The sequence below is a fragment of the Chinchilla lanigera genome, unplaced genomic scaffold (genome assembly GCF_000276665.1).
Source record: "Chinchilla lanigera isolate Chin_1 unplaced genomic scaffold, ChiLan1.0 scaffold00033, whole genome shotgun sequence".
NCBI lineage: Eukaryota > Metazoa > Chordata > Mammalia > Rodentia > Chinchillidae > Chinchilla > Chinchilla lanigera.
The window spans coordinates 7,878,957-7,897,413 of NW_004955434.1; the positions used below are offsets into that span (position 1 = coordinate 7,878,957).

The window sequence follows — 18,457 nt, forward strand, 5'->3', positions numbered from 1 at the left end:
AAAAAAAAAAAAAAAAATATATATATATATATATATATATATATATATATATATATATATATAAACTAAGGATGTATCTCAGTTCTCCCTGGATCCATCCTTAGTACCAAATAAAAAAAAAAAACAACAAAAGAGCAACAGAGTGAGAAGACTTCCTTGGGTCACACAAGCAAAGATGAGAAAAGATTATTTTTAAACTAATATACTTTATTAGCTAACAAAAGTAAATTTAGGATGGCAAAAACATAGAAACATATACTTACATGCATTCATTTCTATTTATACCTTTTCTTATCCTAAATTTGGTCCATGACATCAGAGATCAATTTAGTAAAATATATCTGATAGTCAACTATAAACAGCAACAAAGCTGCTTAGCATGATTTAGTTTTGTTTGGTTTCTTTTTTTTCCTTAAAACTGTAAGTGACATTAAGTGACAGTTGTCATAAATTTTTATATTGGCCCATTAAACTTAAAAAATAACAAAGTAAACAAGCACAGCTGAGCATATATAAACAGGCTACAGTCTAAATACACATACACTATTTGGGGTTATCTGAACAAAGCAAGGATCACCAAAATAACCACATCTGTTTGTTATGTGTTTAAGTGATTATAAATCAGATGCAGCAAAAATGAAATAATCTATACTAATTAACACACCCAAGTTCTCAAAAACAACTTGACAATTTTAATACCATTGTCAGATTTTCTTGTTACTTTACTGTCACTATGAATACATACAGTGTATTTCCTGGCATGAAGCATTATTATACATATTCATTATTATACAGTAAATGAGTAAACAACATTTCCCAACAACTTTTAAATACAAACCTGTATTTAAATGTTTATAAAAGTAATTCTATTTTCTTCTATAACTCTAGTTCTTTTCTCCAACTACTCTCCCCTACATATACTTGTGACCATCCAGTTAGAAAATTCAGGTTAATCTACAGTTTTCTATTTTCTCTTCTCCAAACAGATCAAAAAAACAATGACTCCTCTTTAAAAATCGTTCACTGTTCCCCATCTCACTGTGATATTACATTTGCTTAGGATTTCTCATTTCTTAAATACTGCAATTTTCCTAACAACTTTACCATCCACTAACACAAACCTGGTTTTGCCACCCATTTTAACCTTAAAACTCAATTTCTGAAAAGCCTGCTCTTATAGAATATGCAATTATTCATTTTAAAAGGATCAGCTATGTTGAGCATAACACATTCAGAAATGAAGTGTATCTTTCTTAACCCAATGAGTTTGTAGACTACCATGCCAAACGTAGAAAGATGCCTTCTTCCTAATATCCAATGTTCTACATTGGCTCCATGATACTTTATTTTTCCTTGATCCTCTATATTCTGCAATAACTTTCTTTTTATATCTGGTAAAATTACTCAAAATATCTTTCTCTTGCCCTTCAACCCTTATTGTGTCACTACGGTATGTCTGGTATGGTGACTAAGAGGTCGAAGGATATTATGGTGAGCCAAAGAGTTACTTCCCTTCTATCTGCTCCCAAATACTTACTGTCCTTTCTAAGTGATTGAAGAAATGTTCTGAACTCAGTGATCTTTCATCTTTCTCATTTATTATACTTCACAAATGACATTAAAACATCCTGCTGATTTGTCAACTGTATGACATGGTCACTTCCAGCAACCCCCAGAGGGTAGGTGAAGAGGAGCCACTGTCCCGGGCCTTACACTTTCAAGAGTGTGCTATCACCCTCTGGCCAGGTACCTCTTTCTGCTGCAGAAAGTCTACCCACCCCAGGGCTATGCTAACTCCTCTGAATTCTACCTCAGCACAGCAGATTCCAAATACCCCACATTGCACAGTAATGGGCTATCACCCTGGGATCACAGGTATACTCACCTGTAGGTCCAAGAGGTTGCTGTCAAGGGATGGCTTACAAGAGGTGAACAGGGTTGCTTGGTGGATGGGCATATGGAAATGCTGTACCAAAGATCCTCAGATATAGGGGGAAAGAAATAATATGCAGGGCAGGGACAAGGGCCAATTCTCCCTTTGCCACTATGTTCTAGAACAGAACAGAAAAACCTGAGAATTCTACATGGCATCCTTCTCATAAAGCTGTATTGCTCAAGTTAGGAAGCAAAGATATTTTTTATTTAAGTTTTTCAGCTGATTTGCAACACTCAAGTATGTACAATTATAATTAAATATACATCTATTCATATATTTATTCCTATTAATGTTAAGGATAAGCTTGGTTTCCACATCCTATTTCCACCCACTAATCAATGATTACAATAGCAGCATTTGTAGTAATACTCAATAACACATTTTTAATACCACTCACTGTAAGTCCTAGCATGATAATCCAGTGATGGAAAATCCTTCAGAACTTACAATGACATAAACGGCCTATTGCAGGAAGCATACCATAGGTTTGCCACCACTGATCTAGCCTATGCTGGGCTCTTTCACACCCCTTTGCAATACTGCCTCCCTAGTTGTTACCTATATCTTACCCATAAATTGAAACCTCTGAAGTAGCAGGATCCCAACCTAGGGTTTTCTGAATTAAAAGGTCAAATTCTTATATATACTTTCAGATGATTAGGAGGTTCATCTGACTTCAGATCCCTGTTCATATTACACAGATTTGCCAGATTAGTAAATCCAATGTGCCACTCTCACTTTCACACTGGATGCTGTTTTAAAAATATGTACTACAAATCAGTTAATTTCCAAATCCTAAAGCTTTTCTTTTCTACTCCATCTTCATATGGCCCCAAAAGTTCCAAACTCTATACCAAAATATACCTCTATACCTTCTACCTCAGTCATGTGCACACCCCCTTCTAACAGCCAGAGTAACTCCAAAACAACATTTAAGATTGACCTCACACTATATCTTCTCCATGAAGATGTCCCTAACACTTCAAGTACAGAATTTTTAAAATTTCTATATATCCTATTAATATATCAATCAACATGTAATTAAGCCACATGCTTAGCATGAGAACCACAAAATATAGCACATATCTTTTAAATTCAAGTGACTTTATGAAGTTAACTTTGTTGAAAGGCAGTATCAGAAAGACAGGTAAAGTATCTCTACAGATAAAGTACCTAGCTGTAAATTCTGTCTTGATCATACACATTGATAGATTCTGATGTTACGTTTACACAGTACAGCAATAAAAAGCAGTTTGTTTTTGTTGTTGTTGTTTTAGAATATAGTTTTCTTCCTGGAAACTCTACATATTTTAAATTGATTGAGAACCCCAAAGAACTTTGTTTCTGTGTGTTATATCCACCCATATACTAGCAAATGTTCAACAAGCAACCTTTATCCCTTCCTTCCCCACACTCAAAAAGCAGGATTTATACCTTCTACTCATTTCCACGGCATAAATATTCTCAGCATGATGACTTGGAGGCTAATGATGTGACATCCTAGATCCTCAGGTAAGAAGACATGACCAACTTTGGCTATCTCAAACTGGTAAGCATAAGCTTCATAACATCACTATGAGTTATACATACTCATATTCAATATATTACAAAAGTGAAGAAACATCACAGCTGTTCATTAAGTAACTTTAAAATATGTAACTATAGTAAAACCATCCCATGTTGCATAAAAACTTTATTATAAAAAGACCTTACCAATTGGGAGTTTGGAATAACTCAGTAATTCAATTAGTTTTTCTTACCTACCAATGATCTCAAAATGAAAAATTCTAACTTTGCACTGTATTAAAGTCTTGCTATTTCATATATGTGTGGGTGTGTAGGCTTACATATGTATATGAATGTATATGCATACATATATTTTAACCCAACCACTCAAAATGCTAAGAATATCAAGAAAAGAAAGCTAACTACAAAGTAAAAAAAAACTCCATTTTTTGTAGAAAAAATTCTATGCAGTGAGGAAAATTTATGTTGCTAATATCTAAATCTTCATTGAACTGGACATAAAACTCAATTAACCATAAAAGGTACAATTATGTTCTACATTTTTCCAAGTAGACATCGTATACAAGGTAAGTTAGTTACATATTCACTGATATCAAAAGTGTCTATCAGAAAACAATTACATTCTAGTTCTGAAATTCAAACTTCCTGAATTAACTATTTTGCCAATATTTGGTTCTTTAAAAATGTCATCAAACAGTTTAACAGCGTAAGTACATGTTATGCTCAGGAAAAAACTCATTAATTTAAAATGTGTAGAATTATGGGCAATAACTAGTGGTTCTACTTGAGACAGTATCTGTATAATATTAAGTGCTATTTCGTCTGGCTCTGAAAGTATCACTTTAGCCCGGCACTTTCCTCACTTGTAAAATATCGAGGCATTACATGCATCTTGTATCTGTTTCTCTTCCTTAAGCCTGAGCTGAAAGTACTTTCCTCAAAGAAATGAAACAGGATACCCAAGGCCTAAACCAGTTTAATCCCATTAGCTACTTTAAAACTATTATTGTACTTCAAACCACTTCCATTCTTTTACAAATTATTTTCTTCTCACTAAATTAAATGCATTTAGGTTCACTTCAGCAACAAAATATATTAAAATTTAAACTCCATTTAAAAAAATCAATAAGCATGTTAAACATTTTTTAAGAGGTAGCCCAAAAGGCTCCGAAGTTAATCAAGAGTCTTCTGTGACTCTATTGCTGCCTTACTTTTTCTCAAAAGAAACTACAATCATTTTCAGTTCTCTTATATTAACAATGACAGGTGCCAACACAAACCTGGGCAGTAAAGTCACTTCTGCTGTTACAGATTTTTTTTTTACATGGGAAAAAAATCTGAAAAGAGGCTACGCTTCATTGTATACATTTACTAAATAAATAAATTTGCTCTCCTCTTCAAATACTGCCCTCTGTGTAGGTGGTATTATACATGTTTATGCATACTTCCCTGCTTTTAAAATCTCTAACTATCCAGCCCCAAGATTTCGATCTGTGGATGAGAAGGGTGACTTTATACAAGTTTGCTCAAAAGAATTCCTAACCACTGATCAATACTGAACAAGACTTAATATATAGTACATAGCATCTTTTAAAACATTTTTTATTTTTATTAAATCCAGTTACATGTTATTATTTTCAAGTGCTACCCCTTCCTGTAAAATTCTCCACACAAGAACTGAGCCAGAAAAATGAAAATGACAATGTTAACTAAGAGTTGGAGTGGTTAATTCTAGAATAGCATGCTACATTCTTTTACATACACTCACCTCATTTCATCTTTCACTTTACCTTTCATTTTATAATCCTACTGAGTAGGTAATAGCCCTATTTTTACATAAAAGAAATCTGGGACCACAGCAGTTAAGGAACTTGTTTAAGCATAATTAGCTGTCAAATGACAAAACTATGATTTGAATTCATATTTCTTATTCAAAGGACAAGGAATCATTTTTTTCTCCTAATAGTTCTGCAAGCCAGTATGGTCTTACAACACGCATCAGATACTTATTTTTAAGTTAAAAATGTAAATTGTGAGTATCTATGTCTCACATAGCAGTTTGGGTCTTCATGAAAATTTTACAGTTCTATACAAGTATGACAAAAACTTTATATTAATACACTGACAGTCCTAACAAAAATTTTTATTCAAGATTAGTTGAGAGATGTAATCTTCCATAAATCAGCTTTTTATTAAACATATACTTCTTGTGTCTTTATAAGTGATGTGTGATTTGATGACAAAAAGTTTTTCCCAAATTCAACAGATTCAATGCATTTTCAAGCAAAATCCGATTCAGTTATTTTTTGGCTACTAACAAGCTGACTGTGAACTGCATATGTGGAGGCAATAGATTTAGGACAACCAACTCAATTAGCGAAGGAGAAGAACGAAAGCAAAGAACCGACACTGACTTCAAGACAAATATACAGTAATCAAACAGTGTAACACCAGCAAGACAGTAAACATATAGATCAACGAAACAGAATAGAAGAGCCTGAAACAGATCTCTGACAAAGAGCAAAGGTAAGGAAAGACAGTCTTTTTAGCCAATGGTATTGGAACAGTGGGGACTCTATATTCTGAAAAAAGAATCTAAACATACATTTTACACCCTCGACAAAAAGGAAGTCAAAACGGCTCACAAACCTAAATGTAAAGTCCAAAAACACAAAACTCCTAGAAGATACATAGGAGAAAACCTAGGTGACCTTCACTGGGTGATGATCCTTTAGGACACCAAAGACATAATCCATGAAAGAATAACTGATAAGCCAAGCTCATTAAATTGAAACGTCTGCTGTGTAAAACACAGTATCAAGAGAATAAGAAGACACACCACAGGCTATGAGAAAACGTTTGCAAGGCACACCTGATAAAGAAATATTATCCAAAATGTACAAAGAACTTTTTAAGAATTAAAGTTAAAAACTTAACTACATAGTTTAAAAATGGATCAAACACCTTAACAGATATCTCACCAAAGAAAATAAAACGATGGAAATAACATTCCAAAAGTGCTACACATTATATGCCACTAGAAAAATGAAAATATAAGAATGAGACACAACTGCACATTTATTATAGTGGTCAAAATACAGAACACTGACAATACTGAATGTTGGCAACAAGGTGGAACAACAACTCTCATCCATTACTAATGGGAATGCAAAATGTTACAGCCACTTTGGAAGACAATATGGCAGCTTCTTACCAAGCTAACCCTATTTCTTTCCTTTTTTTTAAATTTTAATGTGGTACTGGGGATTGAACCTAGGACATTTGCATTGGGACACATCTCTAGCCTTTCTTTAAAAAAGAAAAGTGGTTTTTTGTTGTTGTGGTTCTGATTTTTGGTTTGTTTTTCTTTTTTTATTTTATTTTGAGACAGTGTCTTGCTAAGTCACTAATTTGCCCAGGCTGTCTCAAACTTGTGATCTTCCTGTCTCAGTTTCCCTTGAATTAACTAAATATACTCTGACCATATTATCCAGCAACTGTGTTCCTTGGTATTTATTGAAAGAACTTAAAAACTTATTTATATAAAAATCTGTATGTGGGTGTTTACAGAAACTTTATTAGTAACTGCCTAAGCTTGAAAGTAACCAAGATGTCCTTCAGTAGATGACTAGACAAACTATGATTCAGGCAATGGAATACTATGCAGCACCTAAAGAAAAGAAACTTTCAAAACATGAAAGGAAAACTGAACACACACTACTAACTGGAAGAAGCCATTCTGAAAACTATATACTTCCAATATAACAACAGTCCGCAAAGAAAAATCTACAGAGATAGGAAAAGAATAGCAAACCAAAATGATTTTTAGGGCAAAGAATTCTATATATGATATTCTAATGACAAATACATATCGTTGCATATTTCTCTAAACATAGAATGTACAACATTAAGGCTGAACTCAAATGCAAATTGTGAATTCTGAGTAATAATGATGTTTCAAGGTAAATTCACCAATTTAAATAAATTACCGATCTGGGGAGCATGTTGATACACAGGTCATATGTAGGGGTAAGGGATATAAGAAACCTCTCCACCTTCCACTCAATTTTTTTGTACTCTAAAACAACCGAATTTTAAAAATAAAGTCTATAGAAAAGCAAATACAAAAAAAGTGAGCTGTTATTTGATACTTACTAATTTACAGTTTACCTCATAATATAGAAGATAGGGAAAAAGCTATGAATTGTTACAATGTATATCACATCAGACTACTACTTAAGGTTAAACTATAATAAAGAACTGTGTTATACAGTTACTACATAAGTCACTATGTAACAAAGCAAAAAAAAAATACGATTGTAGGCAACTAGAGCCATAGAACAAATTTTTCTCTAGATAAGCAAGCAATTCAGTGTGGTGAAAGTCAGGCCTAAATGTCAAGCATTATAATTACTGTAGCTCTATTATTAGACTATTAGGGGATAAAGACCATTAATAGTTTTTCAGAAATTAATTACCTGATTGTAAAACTTCCAAAGGTTTGACTTATACTCAGTAAAGGTAGTATTTACATTGAACAGGAAGAGTAACTCATCACTTAGGGGAAAAGCTTCTTTATTGAGGTCACCCGATCTCTAGATCTATGCCACCTCATAATAAATCCCCTAGTAGGAAGGTAGTGTGATACTAGATGGGTGTGTATTAAAATATCTCAATGGGGAAAATGCCGCCATTTATAGGCCATTATATGCATGTGAAGGAGAATTCCATTTAGTCGCAGGTAAACATCTCTACCTACAGCAATTTTTTTTTTTTTTTAAAGACAGCTTATACTATACTTTTTCTTGTTCTAGGCCATGAGCTTGCCTAAGAGGTTGGTTTTACCTTTAGCTGAAGCTGTGTATTTTCTAATCTGTTTAGGGCAGCTGTCAAGTAATCAGAGTAAGCAGTGCCATTTGAAAAGGAAGTCTTTTAATGAAATATAATAGGTCACAAATATCTAATTTCTGCTCTTTACTATAATTGCCAGCCTTTACTATAACTGCCATTTTAACAATCTCTTCCAAATGCTAACACAAAAGATGAACAAATCAAGGGTATTACTACGTGTGTATATTTACAGCTTACTCCTGTCAAAGGCTGTAGTTCCACTCCCAACTCCAATAGCTATATGAGGATCTGTTTCTTTTGACAGAAGCATCCCATTTCAGGCTGTGAATGTATCTGAATTAATTTCCTTGTCAGAGCTACAAGAGTAAACACATTCTACAAGATACAAACGAAAAATGCTGACAAAGTTATAGCACAATATTATACCTTTAGAAATATCACAATATTTTTACTGTCACTGTGAAAGACTGTACATTTTGTCACTTTATTCTTCCTTCTTTATTAAATTCTGTTCCATTGCTTATTAGTTTATAATTTAAAAAACATTTATATCAATTTAAAATGGCCTGTTTTCTTGGATCAATTTTTTCTTTTATAGTCATCAGTTTTATATAAACACCTACCAAAACCACATACATAAAACTACAAGGAGTTGCTACAAAACAAAAATAGAGGATCTTAAAGAAAAGACAGACACAACTTCCTTATTTTAGGCATAATTTGATTATTTTGTTACACTCCAATTTCAAGTTTATGATAAACTATTTTAAAAATACTCCCCTAAAAACATCTTTAGATGATAATCCTTTTAACTTTGTGTTTTATTTTCAGCATATTATTAACCAGTGGTTTTTTTAAATTTGTTATAGTATTGTTGAATATACCAGAACACCTATGCACAAACAGTAGTAGTTTTATAAAACGTTTGCCCACTTTTTAAAAGCTAAGCTTCTCTAAATCAAACTAGCTTATTGTGAAAAGAAAACCATGACAACTGTTTGTACCTCTTGCTTTATTATTACATCCGGCCTGGTCAGTCTTAGAAATTCAATCTATTATGGTTGCTAGGAGTCTGTTGCTGTGCAACCTAAAAGGGTATGCTGTGCTTTCAGGCTAAGGAGTGCTAATAAACCTGTAGGTTTCCCTCTATGGGGCTGACCAGTGTGTTTAAAGGGCTTAATACGTCTCAAGAGTGATTGGCCCACAATTCAAGACACATCCTAATAAAAACAAGTCACACTGAGAGATTTCTAACAAAGGGACAAAATGCTAAACATACACAAATATTCCAAATGTATCCTCAGAATCCCTAACTAATTTGGTAAAACAAAGAGCAGATTATGATCTACATTTTAATTATACCACCTCCCATCCCCTAGTTTTTATTTCAATACAGCCCCCTAAAAGGTTATAAGGATTGAAATGAACTGGGCAAGTTTCAGGGGAGAAAAAAGCATGGACTAAGTACCACCAACTGGGATTTTTTTTAAAAACTACTGTATTTATATAAACTCTAATAATTGAAAACTAAATTTAGGACCCAAAAGTTATGATGAAGTTAGAGAAAATAAAATTACTGAACAAGTAAATTCTAAATTTATTATAAAAATTGATTTTTGTGTTAATCCAATTTGTTCAATGGTTTTATATTTATTCTAAAGTCTGTTCTAGCCTATCAAATGCCTATTCTCTAATTTTAAAGATTAACATTAAAAAGTCAGTCATATAAACTCACTACAATTAGACAGCATCAGCTGAATGTAAATGAAAAGAAAAGCATAGAGCCTATTAATAAAATAACCCAAATCAAATTGTGCCAAGTAATTTGAAAAGTGGCAGAGGTTAAGGGAGGACTACTAATTCCTTTTAAAAAAGAAACTGTGTTCATTTTTTTGATTGTAATGATGGGCCTTTTTCATAAATTGAAGGAAAAGATAAAGCTACTGTACCATAAAATGCAGAAGATCACACAGGAAAATAAAAATAAGAGGTTTAACAATAATTAGCTAACTATGAAAATCTGCTCAGCTTGCTGAAGATATTTTGGCTGTATTAACATTGCCTGCAATTTTGCAAGTTAAAAGTAAACTTTAAAAAAATATATCACATTCTCCATATTCATGGCAACCTTTAGCTCTTCTACCTAATAACTCTGGAAATAATCTGCCAACTGTACTACTTTTACTTTTTTAAAGAGCCATGGTTATCTATCCGTCAATGATTGCTTTTACTTCTCCCAGTATACACCAGAGGAAGCTAAAAGTACCCAAAAGCAACATACAGAAGTGAAACAACTATCCAAAACTGAAAGACAACAGAGTCCAGTAATACATAAGAATGAAAGCAGGCTGAGCGATGCAAAAGCAACATCTAACCAAAGAACACAGGCTAAAGCAAGAAGAGAATGGGTTAGCTAAAAAGGTTTAGACTGACAACAGCCTCTAAGTAAAGTGAAGCACAGCAGAAGAGAGCAAACAGGAGGAAGGGGAGCAGAAAAAATTGTAAGAGGTAAGAATATGTTAGAGAACTGAGAGGAGCTGCAGAAAGAAACACCAGGATTCATTTTACAGATCCAAAGGAAAAAGAAAACACAAATATGAAAACTTACATACAATACTTTCATATTCATTGAACCACCCTTATTTCTTAATGTCCAACAATTTAGAAAAATTTGTTTTAAAAGATTCAGTGATGTCTTCAACTTACAATGTAAAAACCAAGTAACTAGTAAGTTACAGAAGCCACTTAATTTTACAAAGACATCTGAATACCTTCCATTTCTCATATAGGATGAGAATTTTAAATTAAGTCTAAAGCTGCAGAGCCTAATATATAAAAATCTTTTTTTAGTTGTTATGTTTTATTTTTTCCTCACACAAGACTGAATAAACATACACATACACAGAATGGTCAACAAAAGTTATGAAGTCAGAACCAACTTGTCTTATTTGTAAATGTATTAAGGCATGTATTAGGTAAATGTATTCACTTCTGAAGCAGCTTAATACTTGTTTATTTAATTATTAGTGAAATGCATTAAATAATTTTAATCTGATCAAGAAACATCTTATCTGAAAGAAAGTTCTAAGCTGGTTACATTAACACTTAGGATCTTGCCAGGTAATGCTAACTAGAAAGACAGGGGTAAAAATTAAACCAGTGAGTGTAGATATCCCATATTGGAATCACTGTTGGAAAATGCCGTCTACTGTTCATTTGGTTCTTGACACTTCAAAGATACAAAGCTATTATATAATTACAAAATGTGGAGTCCTTAAAAGAAACCACAGACTATATAGCTACAAAGGATAATGTGTTCAACACAATTATGCCTCTTTGCAAATTCCAGTTTTCTTCCATTTACAATACCCTTTTCCACATACCCATCTTCCAAAATGAAACAAAGAAACTACTTTGAAATCAAAGATCTTCAATAAGTGTTTCTAAATAGAACTGAGTTCTGATTACTTTTTAATTTCCTAACTTTTAGTAAGAATTACAGGCTTTTTGAAATATAGTATCACGTGATTAGGGTTGGTAACCAATGACTTGTACCAACTTCTTTAACTACTAATTGTATCTTACCAACTATGAAAAGAAAAAAAATCATTATGAAGGCTATAAATATGTTTCTCCTGAGAACACTTCCTTATTTTGTTTCAAGTTGTTTTAATAACTTTACTAGCAAAGGTCAAATAGGAGGTTGATGAACAGTTCTTAATAACAAAATTTATAAAATAAATGATATAAAATGCAATCTCAATTAAAATGTTATTTTGAAGTTTCTGAAATAAAAACCACTTTCACTTTTTAACTACTACTCATTTTTATACATTTAAAAGCTTGAAAAAGATATTGATCAATAGACTTTTGAAATGCAAAATTGAAGAAACCCAAAAGCCATCTTGAAGTGCATCCTATAAACGCAAGGAATATTTTCAGTTTACAATACATTACAAATGCCAAAAAACTCAAATACCTATTCACAATTTCAGTGAAAGAAAAATACACAAAAAAATCTTCAGAAAATACAAAAGCCACCTTAATAAAGAGGTAAATGTGTCTTTCTCAGTGAATACTAATAACCTTTCTATACTAAATTTGAAAAATTGTATTTAATTCAAATCACAATGTGAGACTTGAAGAATGAAAGCTGCACAATTCAACATGTTAACAACTATCTGCTACTTGGATAAGAAACTAAATTTTTAGTCTTGGGCCACACCACCCTGAACACACCAGATCTCGTCTGATCTCAAAAGCTGAGCAGGCTCAGGCCTGGTCTGTACTTGGCTGGGAGAAACTAACAACTTTTTATTTCACGATTCTTTTTCACTCATTCTCCATCCTCAGGAGAGATAACACAACACGCAACACAAAGCAACACACTAAAAATCTGAGTGCTAACCCTGATCAGCTGTGGTGAAGGTAAAATGTGAAAGGAATACTGCAATAAACAGGTAAGTGAGGGGTAAAGAGTTATGTCTGAAACAAGATTAACCATGAGTTGTTAACTATGAAAGCAGATTAATGTGTAGACGGGAATTTCATTATTTCATCAAATTGCTTGTTGCTGCAGTGTGCTTAAATTTGTCCTTACAAAAAAGGGGAAAAAAACAAGAGAATAAACTCAATACTCTCCAAAGTCTCATAACTCACATTTTTGTCACAAGCACGATTATAGTATAGATTAGTGATACTGAATTTGGCTTCTTTCATTAATTATTTATTTAACATCTGAAAAAGCAAGGTACGTATGTCCAAGAGACTCTGGTCCACAGGTGGCTAAAATGTGTGCACAGCTGACTCACTTTGGACACAAATGTCTGGGCAAATTTGCAAGTATAATCATTCAACAGGCCTTTACCCATGGAAACCAAGATTAAAAATTAGTGCTGTATGTATGGTTATGAAAGTTCAAACAGAAAAAAAGTAGTGTATTCTTTATAGTTCAACAGAAATTTCTACTTCTCTAACTTAAATATATAACATACATTTTATATTAATTATATTTGCCTCACTTCTGAAGTTTTCCAATACAGTAAAATAGCTTCAAATGTGAAACTCTGCATTTCACAGCACACCATGGGCAAATAATGCTGAATACTTGACAATAATTAAAATGGAAAATATGCTTTTGACATTAGCATACTGAATAACATTCTAACAATATTACTATGACAATGTATTTGTCAAAATAATAATTCAATATAATATGCCTCCATTAGCAACTTTTATTTATCTAACTCTTCATTTGTGTCTTTCTACATATACAAAATTTTTTAAATAAGTTTTAAGTCATCAATTGTGATTCAAGTTGACTACATAATGATATCTGTGCAATATAAACAATGATTCTAATTTCACATCTTATGAGATGTGGAAGAGCAATTTTATCATAGAAGTTATCACATGCAAAGATTCCATCTCCAATTTAAACTAGCCATAAGCACACTGAGAGTATAAACAATCAAATTGCAGTCTGACTGATTCTAATTTTTACTTGCCAATTAATTAACTTTGTGCTAATACTTCATGTATAAATTATCCTGCTCATTTTTTAGGATTACATTTTAACAACAGTTATAACTTTCAGAAGAACCTCCAACTTCAAATCAGTAGTGTGGACTTGAAGGATTTAATTTTGAAAGTCTCTCAATCTGCTTGTTTCCTTAAAGAAAATCATGGATCTTGTCAATACACATCACAAAACACATACAAACACACACATACACACATACACACACTCTATATATATATATATTCAGAAAAAGGCATATTAAAATGACCAAAGTGGGCAAAGAATAAAGAAAACTGCTATGTAAGGACAGCTGGAAAAAATTAGGATTTTCTATTATAGAAGGAATGCTAGCCATCAAAAGCATCAGTATTCTACCTGAATATACAAAAACTTACCTCCTTCATGTCTGTTCAAATATTGTCCTCTCAATATTTTAAATCACCCTATTTAAAACTGTAACTTTATCCACTCCTATCACCTAGCTTCTCGACCCTTTTACTCCTCCATAGCATTTATAACAATATTATAATACATATGCATTTATTTTTCTTCTTTCATCCCCAACTGTCTGAACATGAGCTCCTCAAGAGCAGTCTTAATCAGTTTCCATCATTGCTGTGCCTTCTACCACAGTTCCCTTCTTGGCCCATGTAGTATGTGCCAGAGCTTGCTCAACAAAAGAATGAATATAAAAAGTGAAAATGATCATGTATACTTAAACTTGTTATAGAAACTAAAGGACACCTCCCTGAGTCTGGAAAGTTAAAAATGACTTCACAAGTGCTAGTAAATTTAGCAAACTCAGTACCTTCAGAAATGGCACAAAATGAAAATGCACTTATTAAAAAGAGGCTTGGGTAGGTATAGAGACATATACCATAATTTATTTCAGTTGGCTGCCTATTACTGATTATTCCACGTGTTCCCAACTTCTCACTACTATGACTAGTGCTAAGTCTATTTAATTTATTTCTTTTAAAACTTGCTTATGTCTTTTGCCATTTTTATTTTCTGAGATAGTTCTAGAATTTTCTCACTTATCCATAACATCATTTAATATATGTGGAAGTTTTTGCTTTGGTTATCTGATACAAGCATTTTTCAGTTTATCTTTTAGCTTTACTTATGAGACTTTCCATAGAAGTTAGTGTTTTGTATATAGTCAAATTTTTTCCTTGCTTCACAATTTCTGCTCTTTGCATCATGCTACTCCTACCTAGGTTTGTATCAATGTTAATCTATAATACCCTAATTTCCTAAAAAAATAAAAATAAAAATAAAAAGGTTACATGGATTTATGAACAATAGCTCCCTATAAAAACAAAAAATTTCAGGATAAAGTCTCTGTAGTACATATCAAATCAGATAATATGACCTTTTTATAGTACAACTCTAGCTGAAATGTCACAAATATAACCAGAGATCTGATTACTGTAGTAATTCCATTCTTATATCAGCAGTTACCTCCGCGTACACCTGGAAGAACTGATCCTGGACTTTTAACATCTCAGAGGGTATAATGAAGTTAGGTAGCAAAAAGAAAACCACAAGTAGTCCGGAGTAGTCAAATAGCCCCCTAAAAGCAAAGTTTTCATAATACCCCCATATTTCTCCCCTGGTAAGCAGCAGTTAGAATTCTTACAGCCTGCCACAACTAGAAAGGGACAGTATGTATATCAGCACATCAGAAACAGAGTTAAATTTCAATCATATGGATGCCTTCCCCAACCCAAAAATTTATTAACAGAAAGCAAAAGCAATGTAAAACATTATATTTTGAGTCTACTAATTCATATAAAATAGTAGTATTACATTTTTTAAAACTCATAAAGAGTAAGAATAATGAGCAGGTGTGATGGTACACGCCTAGAAATCCAGCTACTCAGAACGCTGAGCCATGAGATTGTGAGTTTAAGGCCAGCCTGGACAATTTAACAAGACCCTGTCTCAAAATAAAAAGAGCTGGGCATGTAACTGTGGTAACTCACTTGCCTACCATGTGTGAAGCCCTGAGTTCAATCTCCAATACACACGTCAGAGTGCAAGAGTGAGACAAGGAGAGAGAGAGAGACAGAGAGACAAGAGACAGAGACTGAGAGAGAGAGAGAGACAGACAGGATAAGCTAATAAATAAAAATAACTTCTAGGCAAAAGTGTAAGAGCTAACTAATATTTCATCATGCCATTGTTTATCATATCTCCATTTTTATTGAAGGTGAGGATAAATCCAATGGGAACAGTCTTACAAGAAGGTTTGTCCGTGGGGATTTACCTTGTTAAGGGCAAATGACAAATGGTTTCCCCCATAGGAAACTTACTCCTGTTTTAAACAAATATATCTTTTCAGATTTGGCACCACAAATAATACTGCAGAAAGCATCAGGTTACGCTGGCAAATTCAACTGTCATTATCTGTGTGTCTCACATACAAACTGTTTCAAATAATTAACAGCATTAGCACTCAAGCAGTTCACCTTTATCATAGAAAGAATACCAAAACTAAGTTTAAACCTGAGCTCACTGGGTTTACTTCCAACACACACACACACACACACACACACACACACACACACACACACGAGAAAGCTTAATACATAATTACTTATTCCTGTCACAGCTTCATAGTACTATGAATCAGTAAACAATGTAACCTTCCAAAAGCTCAGGTTAAGAAAATAAAATGTCATACAATAGCATGGTTATTGTTACTGCTCCTAGTTGCTAAGGAATGAAGGACAGTCCATTCACGTACTCATTCTGTTGGGGCACTCCTACTTAGCAATGCTGCAGCACCTTTAAAAGGCAGCCAGGCAAGTCTCAGCTTGTGCCACCTGTACCAGCTGCCAGTATTTCACTTTTGTTCCACAAGAGAGTGAACTACAGGAACAAATGTTTCCATTTTTAAAAGTAAGTGAATTTTTACAACTGCCATAGTCATAAGAATTACTCTCTACATAAAGAAATGAGAGGGATTGGTAGAATTGGTAGAGTGCTGAGTTCAATTCCCAACACGCATACAAAAGAAATAAGTACATGCGAGTCCTTAGAATATCCACACTGAAACACTGATTATGACATATATCACTAACATACAGCAATACAGGGCTAAAAACTGTTTACATTAAAAATAAAAATATACCAAGTATAATGTATTCCCTTAACATAAGGCCTACTTATGGTTTTGGAAAGTATTTTAAAATTTTATTCCTCCTATATCATTCTAAAACAGAACAGTTAAATGATATATGCACCAAAAATTAGTTGAAAATAATTTTAAAATATTTATTCAAACTTTGAGTGCAGAATTATAAAACTTTAATGTACTTTCTCTAGAAAAATTTGGAGATCAAAATTATAGATGAAATAATGAGTATTAAAGGAAGCACATTTGCATTGTTTGCCTTTAAGAAAAGTTTTACACTAGCTATAAGACAAGAATACTTGTGCCATTTGAAAGTATGTGTAACTCTAGTGATAGACATGTTCAATGCTAATCTCTACTGTAACTCTCTGGCTGCCTGTTTGGGTTGACGGTGCTGGGCCAGGAATAGCTAAAGGGGCAAAGGAAAACAGTAGCGGAATAGTCAAGCCTAAACAGGAAGAAAGGCTGAAACTGAGAACTTACAGAAGAAAGACACAGGGATGAAGATGCCAGACCCAAAAGCTTCGATGCTACGCAAACAGGAACATATTCTAAGATACAGGTCAGTACTCAGATGAAGCTTTCCTATACACATGAATTTAAGCATATAGCACCAAAAATACAGAAAATATTATATGGAATGTAAAATTTAAAAGGCCAAATATAATTTTAGTTTTAAGAATAAGTTAAGAAAACACAGAAAAAGTTAATACAAATAATGGTTAAATTGATACTGCATTAAGTTCCTAACAAAATCTTCTATAAATATTACTGAAATTAACATATATTCCATGATCTTTTATTTTGCAGGGTTGTACTTATGTTTTCTTCAAGCACTGTTTGGCTCATTAAACTTTATATTGGTGTTTTCTTCAACGTTATCTCTTGTATTTACTTCTGGAAAGCATGAAAACTAATCACAAGATCATTTAACATAGATATTTTCTAACAGCAAAAAAAATTAAAAGTAACCCTTTGAGGAAAAAAAATGGTTGTTTTGGGATAAGATCATTTAATTAGAGCATAGCCTTGGTTATTTTCTGTCATTTTATTATTCAGTCGGAGTAGTTACACTACAACAGAAATATTTTAAAAGACTGCTGCAAAATATCTTGCGAAGTCATACACATTTCCAATGAACCCCTAGGATCAGAAGTTTAGCAAATAAAGTTGCTACACAAATGAAAAACATGATTCTTATTTAATGTAACATACTTACTATGTCTTATTTAATTAGATTAAAACAAGATGGAAACAGCTTTTCAATAGAAATTTAGGTCCACATTTTATGTTATTCAAATGCCATTAACGATTATTTGGAAAACATATTAGCTCACTGCCAACATGAATAATGGGGGTGTCTTTTGTTATTAAAAAATAAGTTCTGTCTTACCTATCTGGCCTCAGTCAAATAAAAAACTAAGGGAAACTCTCCAAAGATACTAAATTCAAAACTATTACATTGGTTTGAATGATATCA

The 18,457-nt window shown here is 32.8% G+C and overlaps 1 protein-coding gene across 7 annotated transcripts in view; it reads right to left on the reverse strand.

The window, feature by feature from the left end:
• The window catches only part of Rfx3 (regulatory factor X, 3 (influences HLA class II expression)), a 274,694-nt gene that overhangs the window by 243,594 nt on the left and 12,643 nt on the right, over window positions 1-18,457 (reverse strand). The window contains exon 1 of one of the 7 annotated variants that reach the window (XM_013516359.1): window positions 1,886-2,047. The exons of the other annotated variants lie outside the window; for them this stretch is intronic. The gene's annotated coding sequence lies outside the window, so the exon portion shown is untranslated. Of the gene's footprint in view, window positions 1-1,885; window positions 2,048-18,457 lie in introns of those variants that run through there. 7 annotated transcript variants of the gene reach the window in all.